Here is a 14,571-nt window from a genome sequence, read left to right on the forward strand (position 1 = left end):
TGGGCGGTGCATCTGGTTGTTCATTTTGCCTGAAGGAGAAATGATCAGAGGCGCAAGTCTATAGCAACTCATTGGCTGTGGTTAATAATTTGGCTGGATTGTCAGGGTTTGGAGGGAACATGACTGATAAAACTGGTGACAAGAAGGTCTGAAGAAGAGGCATGTGGATATACCACTATTCATGGGCAAAGAATGTGAAGACTTTTGTGTCCTACGTGACTGCCATGAAATGGTGACCTCAATAGAGGAAGCTTTTAAAAATCAAGTGGATAAGAGTACCCATCCTTTGAATACAAGTCAGTCTCTTCCCCTAGCCACTCCTGTCCTTGTCCGGTGGGCTCATGAGCATATTGACCATGGTGGCAAGGAATGGAGATTATACGTAAGCTTAGCAGTATAGACATTTACTCATCAAGGGCAACCTGACTACAGCTTCTGGTGATTGTCCCCTCTGCCAGATGCAGAGAATAAAACTAAGTCCCCTAGAATAAAACTGGACCCCCAAGTTGATCAGCTACATTAGATAGCTTCCATTGTAGAAAAAGCAGAACTTTACTCCTGCTTGAATAGACACTTACTCTGGATAGTGAGTACAGGAAACGTAAATCCATATCTCTGCCAAAGCTACCACCCATGGACCTACAGAATGCCTTGTCCTCTGTCAAGGTATTCCACATAGCACTGCTTCTGAGCAAGGAATTTACCTGACAGCAAATAAAGTATGACAGTGGACCCATGCTCATTAAATTCACCCATCTTACCATGTTTGCATCATCCTGAAATGAACAGTAAAAGAGCCTTCTTAAGACACAGTTATAGTGCCAGATAGATGGCAATACCTTATAGGACCTAGGCAGTATCCTCCAGGAGGCTGTATAAGATCTAAATCAGCATTTATTCTATGAGGCAGTTTCTTCCCCAGCTAGCATTTATTGATCCAGGAATCAAGGATTGTAAATGGGAGTAGTCTCATTCACTGTTACACCAACTAATCTACTAGCAAAATTTTTATGTCCCATCCCCATGACCTTAGGCTTCGTTGGCTTTAGAGGCCTTAGTTCCAAAGGGAAGAATGTGTCCACAAGGAGACGTAACAATAATTCCACTGCAGAGGAAGCTGAGAATGCCACTTGGCCACATTAGGCTCTACGCGCCTCTGAATTACCAGGCAAAGATGAGAGTTACTATGCTGTCTGGGTTGCTGATCCTGATTACCAAGGGGGAATTGTGTCATTACTACACAATGGGAGTGAGGGAGAGTATGCCTGGAATACAGAATATTCCCTAGGGTGCCTCTTAATATAATCATGTCCTAGACTAAAGTCAATGGAAAATTACAATCACTCAATTCAGACAGGACTGCCATTGGCCCAGACCCTTGAGAAATGAAATTTTGGGTAATTCCACTAGGCAAATAACCATGACCTGCTGAAGTGTTTCTTGAAGGTAAAGGGCATTTGGAATTGGTAGGGAAGAAAGTAGTTTTAAATACATCTGTAACCATGAGACCAGTTGTAGAAATGAGGATTATAATAGTTATGTGTATTACTTATTTTATTTTATTTTATTTTTTAAATGTGGGTTTATTGCATGGAAATAGACAAAGCTTCATGCCACCAAATGCTGTTTTCAGAGCGAATTTTTTCTTTTTTTAAAGCTGAGATTTCTTCTTTTTTTTTTCTTTAATTATTTTTTAAAATTTATTTATTTTTGTTTACACTGGGTCTTCGTTCCTGCACACGGGCCCTCTCTAGTTGCGGCGAGCGGGGGCTACTCTTCATCGCGGTGCGCGGGCCTCTCACTGCGGTGGCTTCTCTTGCTGCGGAGCACAAGCTCTAGGCACACGGGCTTAGTTGCTCCTCGGCATATGGGATCTTCCCTGACCAGGGCTCGAACCCGTGTCCCCTGCAGTGGCAGGCGGATTCCTAACCACTGCGCCACCAGGGAAGCCCTACTTATTTTATTATAAGTGTATATATATGTGTGTATATATATACACACACATATATATATTATGCACGCACACTAGATATTTGTTTTCTTCCATATTTTATCCCCTTGTTATCTAAGGTAAGAGTTACTAATAATAGTGAAGTATCACAGTATTTAATTTAATATTTAATTTAAAGCCTGTTAAAGGAGAAGTGTGAGAATCGCCTCAAGGCTTTGCATCCTCCTCTCGGGAAAGGATTAGTCTATTTTTGGACTAATGTAGGATAGTTTTATCGTGTTTTGTGGAAGTATGACTTTGTTCTTGTCTTTTATTTAAGAAAGAAATTTGGTTTAAAGAGATGTGTATGCGTGCCCAAGCTGACAAGGGGTGGACTCTATGTTTTAACTTGTTAGGCTGTTGCCCTCAGTTAATCAATCAAACATTAATCTAAGTGTTGCAATGAAGGCATTTTATAGGTGTGATTAAATTCCACAGTCAGTTGACTTTAAGTAAGTGAGATTATCCGAATTAATCTGGGTGAGCCTGGTTCAGTCAGTTGGAAGGCCTTAAGAGCAGAACCGAGGTTTTCTTGAAGAAGAGGAAACTGGCTATAGACAACAGCTTTGGTGATGCCTGAGAGGGCCATCCTCCATTTCCTGTTGCCTGTGGATTTGGGGACTTTCCTTGCCGGTTCCCACGAGCATATAAGAAAATTTCTTGCGATAAATCTCTTAAGATATATTTCCTATTGCTCTGTTTCATTGGTTGTACTTTGGACAGAGTTACATTTCACATAATAGACGCTGCAATGCGAACAAGGGATAGAAAGGAGCAGGGAGCAATTTAAGGTGAGTGGGTCCAGGTGGAGGGGTGTGTGTGTGGGGTTAGCATGGAGGGAGGTTGGAAAGATAAACCAGTGAATGGTCTATAGGTTTTATTATGACCTCTGTGCTAAGCCTGGGATCAATATTTTTGCTGCTTTATGCTGTGTAGAAAATTCTGCATTGGAGATCTGATCATTTCACTATATTTGCATGTATGTATCCATGTTTTTCTACAAGATTTCCAAATTGTCCTCATAGCTGTTTAATTTAACAGAGTGGGGATAATGCTCAAATTTAAAAATTATTTTTTGGTTTACCCTTTCACTGATGTTCATAAACTCAGAATTTTTAGTTTTCCAACTGATCATTGAAAATGTAACTGTAGTTTCTATAGACATCTAGGGACATATTCTAGAGAATTATGTTATTTAACATATAAACACTTAAATTGGGACTATATGTTCTTTAAATCTTTACCATCTATGTTTTTGAGTCAGGGCATTCCAATACATATTATAACCATTCACCCTTTATTTCCTAAGCTTTTTACTCTTCATGTATTCCTTTTTTCTTTACTTTTGCTATAGCAAAATTGCTGCTGAATTATCCATTAACTTTTCTCAGCAATTGCACTTCCTTAAAAAAAAATCCCATGCTAGCTCAAGGCAAAATGAGCAGAGATTGCCAGTGTTTTCAGAAGCTCCATTACAAAATGAACAGAGAAACAAAATTAGGCTTAAAGAAAATTAAAGCACTAGCAAAACAAGGTCTTTGGCAGGAATATTTCTGCTGAAAGTTAAATGTGTTCTTCTGAAATGCAAAGTGAGTTTGCTATACTGATGAGGCTCTTCCTTATAATTAAACATCAACAAAACAATTAGAATATATTATTTTTGTTTTAAGTACATATTTTTAGGAAGGTGACTGAGGAAAAAAGAGAATGAGGTAAGAGAAGAAAGAAGACTAGTAGGAACGAAGGGGTGAAATAAGAAAGAGGAAACCTTAAATTCTTTCTATATATCAGCGCCTATTTTTAAAAGTACTGGAGGAAAAAAAAATGTTCTTGAAATAGTATTATTTAATCCTTGGCAACTCAATGCATAATTCAGTCTGTCTCACAGTAGACTATCTGATTCACAGAAATCATTTTGGATGTTATCTTCTCAAACAGCAATTTTGCCTTTTGGAAAGCTAATTTCAAATAGATTAGGATGCCTTTGCAGTCTGTCAACAATAATAGCAGATAACAAAAGAAAGACAGAGGGAGGGAGAAATGGGGGAAGGGAGGAGGGAAGATGAAGGAAGGAAGTTAATTTACAGAGCCTAGGTATTTAGGCCAGATACTCAATTCTACTTTAATTATTTTCTCTCCTTGTATATGTGTCATCAAGTTTGACACACTTTTGTGCCATCTATCTTCTATGTTTATTCCTAATTTAAACAATGGCTTTTGAAAGATTCATATAAAGCATTTTGAAGTTTATATTTAGATTCATGATAATGTTCATACCTTCAGATTCCTTAATATCTCTCTTGGAAGATGAACTTAAAGGAATATTAAAGATTTTGAAAAATATATACCCATTAAACCAGCTATTACTGTAGAATTATTTTTAATAGGGAAAACTTGGAAGAAAAATGGCTAGGAATCAGGGAACAGTAAATTGTACAACATTGATTCAAGGGGATAGTATGCCTTTACTAAAATGGTTATTATAATCACAAGGTAGGAAAACATTTATGCTAAGTTGAGTGAAAAAGTCAGAAGACACATAAACCTCTACCTCAGTTATAATTATTTAAAAAGCCATATACATTTAGGAATGAACATAGGAGCAATGAAGGCTTTAAAGCAACTGTTGTGTTTGAGTAGTGGAATAGTGAGTAATATTTCAAAATGTATCTTTTAGGCAATGTCGACTGGAAAAAAAAAAAAAAAAGCACAACATGAAAGTGTGAGTTCAGTTTTATTTGGGGCCAAATGAGGACTGTAGCCCAGGAGACAGCGTCTCAGATAACTCTGAGGAACTGCTCCAAAGAGGTAGGGGGGAGGTCGGTATATATGAGATTTTGATGAAGGGGGATACATGCAATCGAGCGCACGCTTTGGTAGGAGGTTGCTGCCCGTCCCTAGGAGCAGATGTCTCTGTTAATGATTTTTAGTGCTTTTCTAGATATGAGAAGATGCAAGAAATTGAGCTCATAAAATCTCCTGAAAATATCTAACTATCAGAAGGCCTGTTCTGCCAGTTCTTCCCAGAGCACAGAGCGCCTCATTGCTGGTCTCCACCCTGCACTCCTTTCAGGGTGTGCGGGAGGTCAGCAGTTGCAGCAGTTTGTGACTTCATCCTTGTAGAGGCAGATGGCAATTTTTAGTTGGCAACAATAAATGACAATGAAAAGAAAGTTTTAACCCATGTGGATTTTTCAAAATTTTTATTTCTGAAAAGATTATTGATACTTTTTTTGATAGTTTACCAGATCTATCTCTTCTCTGCTTCTACTTGTCTTACAATTTAGTCACGTATTTTCATCTTTTGGCTCACGTGTCAGTTGTTACCGTTTTGGTTTTTGATGATATTTATTCTCAAACTCTCTGATTCCTTATGTTCCTCAACTGTCATTTTATAACATGTATTTCTTTAGGTCCAAATAATATATTAAGGAGGAAAGAAAAATGGCTGGAAGAAAGGAAAGAAAAAGAGAAAAGACTGCTATGATGCAGGCTCTTGATGGCACAAAATTAAATTAAGATGGACATAGTCCCTTTCCAAAATAAAATTTTGATCAAGCAGTATAAGATAGACAAAAATAATTACACACATACTTACTTATAGTAGATAAGTCCCATGAAAAATTAGGATACAGGGAGTACACAAACACACCCACATACAGACACTAGGGAAACATAATTTGAGTTTGGGTTCAGAGAAGGCACCCACAAATATCTGATATTTAAGGTCATTTATAAAAGATGTATAGAAATGATCCAAGGTGAAAGAAAGGAAGTGATTGTTAAAGGCTAAAGGAAACTTCTTGTATGGCAGAGATATATTAAAAAAAAAGGTGATGAAATGATTCCCTAGTAACTTAGGAAGTATGAGAAACCCAAAAACTGAGACTGATTAAGGCAAAGGAGTAAGGGAGAGAGTAATGTTCTTAGATGATCGTATATTCCATAGTAAGAGTTTAGGATATTTAACAAGGAAGAGCACTGGAATATTTTATGCAAGAAAACAAGAAGAGAGAAAACTCATGTATTCAAAGGCTGTCTGGAAGGTTTGTGGAGAATCACCTTGAAGGAGGCAAGAGTGAGTGGACAGATCCACTAGAAAGATATTGCATGACACCAAGGAATCATAGTGGCTTAGACCAGGTGCTGGCACTGAGGTAGAGAAATTTTGTCCTGAAGAAATATTTTTGAGACAGAATTCATCAGACTCGTTGATTGACTAATGTGAAAGCAAAGGAATTCGAACCTAAACTGAGAACCTTTAACATTTAAAAGTTTTGGCTAATAAATACAAATCAAGGGAGGAGAATGGGGAGAAGTTGCTGAGGTGTAGAAATCATTCTTTAAAGGCATCCATGAAGAAGGAAGTTATCAGTTAGGTGTAACCCAGGAACTTCTGTCTACTTTCTTCTGAGACGATATCCCTAACTAACTTAGAGTGCTATCAAATTTGGTTTTGCTTTCTGTCCTGTGATTGTAGAGACCAATTTTTCCAGAACAGCGGGTGTCTTTGCTGCCTCAGGGACTCCGCATGAAAGTCTCCTCATGAGGATCTGTGGTCCTTACTTCTGTGGAGGCAGAAAGAGAGGGGGATGCATCAGACTTCCATTCCCTTTGTCATTCTGTCCCAGTTAGCCTTCATGAGAAGAGCGCCCCAGAATGCAAAGTTCTGCCTGGAAGGCCCGGGGAAATCTCTAAGTGGAATTAAAACAAAGAAAGTACTAAGATTAAAGTTCTACGTAACTTGACTTTGACTGCCCAGCACTGGAGAAAACCCCTTAGACTTCAGCTTTAGGATGGTGTGTGGCGATGGGGGTGCTTCTCCGCAGCAAAACCGACTCTCCTGCTGCATGTCAGTCCTCACTTAGTCCTCCTCCCCTCCCCCTCTTTCAATTCTGCGGCCTCACTCCCTTCCTGAAAGCCCAAGATCTCTTTTGTACAGTAATCTCCCCTTTCCTTCAGGCTTCAAAGAGGGGATGGCCTCCAATCCATAAGCGAAATCAAGCAAAACTCCCTTTCTAGCTTGTTCTCCTTACTGTCAAGAAGCCTTGGCCTGTCATTTCTCTTACTACCACTCCTACTCAGAAGCAGGACCCTAAAAATCAGGAATCCCCCCTTAGAGGAAATGCATGCTGCATCCATTCTAAAGAAAGAATGGTTTCTTAATCAACACTCCCTGGCCTCTCCCCTTTTAAATTCATTTGCTGTTGTTTAGAGCTGAAGAGAATTGTTACCTCCACAAACAAATAATTGAAAACATTTAATGACTGCTTTTTGCTGCATTGGTATCCCATTACTTTCTATAGAAATATATTTTTTTAATGTAAAAACTTCCTTTATCAGAAATAGAGAAGACTAACAAATATTTACTCAGCTGAGTTCTTGACAATCTTGGATAGTTTATCCAATACTGTGAAGAATAAAATGTTTTCATTGGATGGAAATTCCTGCTAAACCGACCAGGAATTCTCTGGCTGTGTGGTGGGGTAGATGGTAGATGGGGGTGAATTGGGAGTTAAGGAGAGACGGGAAGGTAGAAATAGAGATTGTAGTCAGCACAGACCACATATGGCCATGACAAGGAGGAAAGCGAACTGTTGTCAGATGGTGAAATCTCAATTCTGGGAGGATTTTAAAATTTTAATAGAAGTCCCTAGATTAAATATAAATGAATAGAAGAATAAAATTCATAGGGACAGATGATGACATACAAAGAGGGGATAATAAGTAGACCAGAGAAACTGGAAATCAAGAGGGTAAGGAAGGAGACTAGGATTCAGGGCAAAAGTGAAAGATTTCCTGGATAGGAAGAGAGACAGAACCTTGATGAAAGTGTGTGTAAAATTAAAGATGGCAGGTGCTGCAGAGGTAGGTTTGGATAATGTGTGCCAGGAGTTGGAAGTTTTTTTTGTTTTATGTATTTTATTTATTTTAGTGAAATATGATGAAATGGCAAGTGCTCAGAATGGAAAAATTAGAAAATGTTGTTGTTATTCAAGAAAGCCAATTAGAAAACTGATAAAATACTATAATGGACTGAGCGTTTATGCCCTGCACACCTCGCCCCCCACAGCATTCATGTGTTGAAACCTAATGCCCAATGTGATGGTGTTAGGAGGGGGGCCTTTGGGAGGTGACTAGGTCATGAAGGCAGAGTTCTCATGAATGGAATTAGTGTTCTTATAAAAGAGACCCCAGAGAGAAACCTTGTCCCTTCTGACATGTGAGGTTTGAGTGAAAAGGTAGCCATCAATGTGCAAACGGGCCCTCACTGGACTCTGAACCTGCTGGTGCCATGATCTTGAACTTCAAATCCAGCTTCTGGAACTTCAAGAAATAAATGTTTGTAGTTTATAAGCCATTCAGTTTATGGTAATTTTGGTATAGCAGCCCGAACAGACTAAAATAGATACTAAAGGCTTACTAAAGGCCAAATTGAGATTGGTGACCATGAAGTTTCAGGTTTTAACAGAATATCTGTCTGTTCGTGTGAGATTCTACAGCAGCCTGCAGCTACCCTATGCAATGTAGACAGGAGAAAAATGTATTAACTGTTAATGCTAGTGCAGGAGTGAATTTGACTTGTGCCAACGACTAAATATACTCCCTACCTTAACACATTTTTCTATAATCTAACATATTTATATTATACAATGTAATACATGACCTTTTTAAAAATTTTTTATTAACATCTTTATTGGAGTATAATTGCTTTACATTGTTGTGTTAGTTTCTGCTGTATAACAAAGTGAATCACCTGTATGTATACATATATCCCCATATCTCCTCCCTCTTGTGTCTCCCTCCCACCCTCCCTATCCCACCCCACTAGGTGGTCACAAACCACCGAGCTGATCTCCCTGTGCTCTGCGGCTGCTTCCCACTAGCTATCTATTTTATATTTGGTAGTGTATACAAGTCAATGCCACTCTCTCACTTCATCCCAGCTTACCCTTCCTTGTCCCCGTGTCCTCAAGTCCATTCTTTACGTCTGCGTCTTTATTCCTGTCCTGCCCCTAGGTTCTTCAGAACCATTTTCTTTTTTTTTAGATTCCATATATATGTGTTAGCATACGGTATTTGTTTTTCTCTTTCTGACTTACTTCACTCTGTATGACAGTCTCTAGGTCCATCTACTCACTGCAAATAACTCAATTTCGTTTCTCTTTATGGCTGAGTAATATTCCATTGTATATATGTGCCACATCTTCTTTATCCATTCATATGTCAGTGGACACTTAGGTTGCTTCCATGTCCTGGCTATTGTAAATAGTGTTGCAATGAACATTGTGGTACCTGACTCTTTTTGAATTATGGTTTTCTCAGGGTATATGCCCAGTAGTGGGATTGCTGGGTTGTATGGTAGTTCTATTTTTAGTTTTTTAAGGAACCTCCATACTGTTCTCCATAGTGGCTGTATCAATTTACATTCCCACCAACAGTGCAAGAGGGTTCCCTTTTCTCCACACCCTCTCCAGTATTTATTGTTTGTAGATTTTGTGATGATGGCCATTCTGACTGGTGTGAGATGATATCTCATTGTAGTTTTGATTTGCATTTCTCTAATGATTAGTGATGTTGAGCATCCTTTCATGTGTTTGTTGGCAATCTGTGTATCTTCTTTGGAGAAATGTCTGTTTAGGTCTTCTGCCCATTTTTTGGATTGGGTTGTTTGTTTTTTTGATATTGAGCTGCATGTATATTTTGGAGATTAATCTTTTGTCAGCTGCTTAGTTTACAAATATTTTCTCCCATTCTGAGGGTTGTCTTGACCTTTTAAATAATGGTAAAATATGTCTGCATTATCACACATCTCTGAGACTTAACACTGATAGCATTCTCTTTGCCACCTCTTTATGACTAAGTGCCTACCTTTGTGGTTTCTGAGCATATACTTTGAATACTTTTATTATAGGACTTATCATAACACATTATAATGATCTCTTTTATTTGCTTCACTTTTTATTAGATAGTTCATTTCTTAAAGTCAGGAACCTCTTCTTCCAATTTTGTATTCTTAGTACAGAGCACTGGGCCTAAGCTTTTAAGAAATGCTTGTTCAACAGAGGTGAACGAGTCTGTGCTCTATAATTGAAATACCTAAATCAGAAACTCTTAAAAGATTTTATCCAAGCTTCTATATTTAAAACTTACTTATTGCCAATTATTTGACTAAAAATAATTTTAAGTAGTGTTTTTATTGTGAAATTGCAATGCATATGGGCATATATTCTGGCAAATAAAACATTTATTCTCTGCTATCATAATTTTTATTCCTGAACATAAGTATAAACTATTATGAATAATGTAGCAATTGCTACCATAGTATCAGCCCCAGTGACAGTAGTGTTTGCAGATATATATGAATTTATTTTAACCTAGTTGTGAAAATGCAAACTATCTTGTCCTAATTCTGACAAGAAGTCTATGTTTCTGTTTGGGGTGGGAATTGTATATATTTCCAGCAAAGCAAGTAAGATACTGTCTGCTGAATGCAACTACATGCAAATAATACTGATTGACTCACATTCTCTAAAATTAGTACAGAAACTCTCTGTATGTTTTTCATAATATTTTACTGTTCTTTTTTTAAAAAATATATGCATGGCAGTAATGACTGGGGGATACTGATAAACAGATTCATTTGTTGAAAGGCAGAGGAAACAATGAAGTGAAACAGTTCTTATATTCAGGTGAATTTTCATAAAAGTTATATATACCTCTGGCACTGAGCCCCAATGTGGTTTTTTCTCTTCCTGCTTCTGTTTTTCATAGGTTCCTATCTAAAAATATTGCTTTAAAGGCAGCATATTTATTTTATATTTTGAGGAGAATAATTATCTTTATATATTCCACCTGCTGTGGGATCTTCTTAAACAGAGAAATTTTGACTGTATATGACCTATTAGGATCATTTCTCAGGAAAAAAATAATTTTAGGTAGTCAGAAAATGGAAGTTATGCATCCCTTCCCTGGAGCAGACTTCATAGCTTCTACATTAACAGGAGGAAGGAAACTGCAGCTGCACCCTCAGGCTAACTGTCACTGTTTTTTAATGTCATGATCTGGAAGTTCAGAAGGGTCATCTGAGAATGGTTCTTGGGCTAATGCTAAGAAACGGCTAGAGGATGTATAAAAATTGATGCTGTGGCTGATATAGCGTCTCTGTCACAGGATTTGGAGCTGCTTGGAGAAGTTAGAAGAGAATGTTTTTCTGAATGTTCATTACAAGTAATTTCAGTATTTAAGAATGGAAAGGTGTTTGTGGTAGGCCCTATCATTATCTGCTCTGGGAGTAAACACATATGTTAATCCAAAGGAGGAGTAGGATTATACATTTAGATGTTTTAAAAAATATAGTCTGAATATTTTTATTTCTTTGTACATTTTCCTAATGAGATTGATTTGTACTGTTATATCTTGTGTTCTTATTTTTTTTCCTTAATTCATACGACTTTACTATTACCTATAATATTACAGGATAAACTATTTGAGGGAAAACTCATTTCAATTTATTTTCAGGTAAGGCAAGTTTTTAAAATTAAAATTTTCAGAATGTTTGAGAGTACCTCAAACTCTTGAATATATTAAAAACTTAATTGTGAGAAAGCTTGATAAATTCAATTTTTTACACTTGAAACTACAAGATGTCATCGTTGATTTGTTATAAAATGGTAGAGTAAGAACAGGGACACACAGCAAAATTTTAAATATAATGTGTACATGTTTTTTCAAAATGCTCACTATTACTTAACTGACAATAGGATAGGAGATTAGGGGGGAAAGTATGATTTGGGCTTGTTGTTACTGTTTTCTTCGGTGATTTTGCTCAGAGGTTTTAACCTAGTTTGGAAATGAAAGTTCTTAAAGAAAAAAAAAGTTCTATAAATATTTTCTAAAAGATTTCTTCTCAAGGAGTTAGATCCTAAAACATGCACTGTGAACCATATTTTAACAAACCAGAAGACTTCTTATAAAAGAATGGAAGAATGTTTTTTCCAATATCTTTGTTTAAAGTTGGATATCTGTAGGAAAAAATAGTTGCTTGTATTGAGAAGTTTATTAAGAGACAAAAGCATAATTAAAAAAAAATGTCAAATGTAACTCTTCTAAAAGAATAAGAGTAAGGAAAATGAGTTATTTGAAGCACTTAAATGTTAGAATTTTACATGTTATTTGTATTCTTATTAGAATGCTTTAAGTATAATTTATTGTTTTCCAAAAGAATAAGCAAAGAAATATTGTTAAATTATTTGCCCATTTTCACATAGGTAGAGGATGTACGAGAGCTGAGATTTCAACCCCCAAATGTTGAGCTTCCAAGTCAATTCCACTGCAAATATATTTTTTGACTCCAAATGGAAACTTTTCTGACTGAGTCATTTATAAATAGCAGATTCCAAACAAATAATTTGTTATATAATTTTTGTAGAAAACCTAAAAATACAGTAAGATAATTATGTCACCTGTAATCATAAAATCCCTGTTTTAGTGTCTTTCCTTATCTGCATTCTGTGCAGCATGGTTTGTTTATGTTGCATGTGTGAGTGTGTTTCTGGGCATATGTGACTGGGTAACATCATCTTTATATATATAGCTGAGATGTGTTATCCGTTCCTTCCCTTGTGATACCATTGAATTGTGTTCAATTGTAATAGAAGAAATTTTCATTTATAGAAGTTCATTCTTAATTCTTCCATAAAGAAAGCAATTATTCTTAAGTTTGGATTTTTATCAGTTGAGTTTTGTGAGAATGAAGGACAAGAGTACATCCATTATCAAAACTAGGAAATCAATTCTCTACTTGCAATTATTTTTTCTTCTTGTTCTTCAGTAGACTGGTTATTTTTTAATGATTCTCTTTTACTCATTTCACCTGTTATATAATAAATCATTTATCAGGTTTTCATAAAAAGAATGTTTCCCAAACTTTACTAATCCTTTTTTTTTTTAAAAAAACAGCATGGACTCCTCTGCGGGGCAAAGTTGGTCATTGCCTTAATCAGGATTCTACCTTATATAATAGCTGCTCAATTGGTCAAAAAATAAGTTAATATCTATCTCATTTTCCTTCACATGCCAAAACTGAGTATAGAAATATTGCAAGAAAAAAGTATCATTGCTTAGAAAGAACAGTAATATGAAGGAAAAATATTCTATATTAAGTACTTTAAAGTAAAATTTAAACATTGCTTGTGAATTTATTCTGTGTGCTCTGTGCCTTTAAAAATTATTTTGCATATACATATCAAGATCATGTAAATTATACCTTACAACCAAACTCTGTAATCTCCATACAGTAAAACTGGAAAGGTCAGAATATTATTTAATGTTTTACAGTTTATGTAAAAATAAACTGAATTTTCCCATTTGGCCTTGACAGGTAATATGGTGATGACAAAAGCTTCTAGACTCCTTCTCCTTAACTCACACTTAACAAAGACTAATCCTTACCATGTTTCAACTTTTACCAACGTCCAGACTATTAAAAATACTTTAAGGTGGATCTTTAGACAGAAGATAAAAATGACTTTGATATGCTAGCACAGACCTCTATTTCTTTCAGCTACTTCAAAGCTGCTGTTTACCATTTCTTCAAGATTTTCAAAGAAAAAGCCTTGACTCTCTTTGACTCTCTTTGTCCACTTCTGCACCTCCTATTCACTATTCAACCCACTGCAGTCTGGCTTCTGTTCTCAGCACTCAGTTAAGAGTGCTATTATGATGAAGGTCACCAAGGAGTTCCCAATTCCCAAACCTAATGAATATTACTTCATTTGACACTATTGAATCACTATTCCATTCATTTCTATGTTTCCTCATTCTTATTCTCACCTTCTTTTTATGTGTGTATTTCTCTCTTCTCACATTCTTTATATTTGTTGTTTTACAGAATTCCCTAGACCCACTGCTCTTCTCACTTCAAAAATTCACTTATTCTTATGGCATAAATGACCTTGTACATGTTGATTCTTAAACTGTTATTTTAAGATCAGACCTTGAGGACAACACTTGAGGTTGAGATTTGTGTATATAACCATGAGTTAGCTTTTCTTCACCTTTCCACCTAGGTATCCTACAGGTATCTCAAATTGAACAAACTCCAAAACTGAATCAATTGTCTATGCTTAAACAATTCTGTATTTTCTGAGTTTGTACTACTACTGTCCATCTATTTTCCAATCCTAAGAACGTGGTTGATGTTTTAAATCATCTTTCACTTATATGCAATGAATAATCTATTCCTAAATTCCCTTAATTTTCATTTCTATTTTAGCTGTTCAAGGTCAAGTCTTCCCTCTCTATAATTAGATATAACTGTTATAGAAATATTCTAGGTGGTTCTCCTGTTTTTGGTCTTATCCCATTACATCCATCCTCCAGAGTCAACATAAAGTACTATAAGCCAAATATGAATGTGTGATTTCATGTAAATGTTCAGGCACATTTTTATAGCCTACCTAAAAATACAGTCACAGTATTATATTTCTAATCTCCCATTTTGCCTACCTATAGAGAATATTCTTCTTGTATGGTGTCTACTCCATTGACAAATTAAAAAACAAATGCAAAAACAAAAC

The 14,571-nt window shown here is 36.2% G+C and overlaps 1 long non-coding RNA gene across 1 annotated transcript in view; it reads left to right on the forward strand.

Annotated features, from left to right (window-relative positions):
• Positions 1-2,510: 2,510 nt before the first annotated feature.
• Positions 2,511-14,571, forward strand: part of LOC132352649 (uncharacterized) — a 39,677-nt gene continuing 27,616 nt past the window's right edge. The window contains exon 1 of the long non-coding RNA XR_009498821.1: positions 2,511-2,781. This is a non-coding gene — a long non-coding RNA (uncharacterized LOC132352649). The remainder of the gene's footprint in view (positions 2,782-14,571) is intronic.

The sequence above is a fragment of the Balaenoptera ricei genome, chromosome 18 (assembly GCF_028023285.1).
Source record: "Balaenoptera ricei isolate mBalRic1 chromosome 18, mBalRic1.hap2, whole genome shotgun sequence".
In the NCBI taxonomy this organism is placed as follows: domain Eukaryota; kingdom Metazoa; phylum Chordata; class Mammalia; order Artiodactyla; family Balaenopteridae; genus Balaenoptera; species Balaenoptera ricei.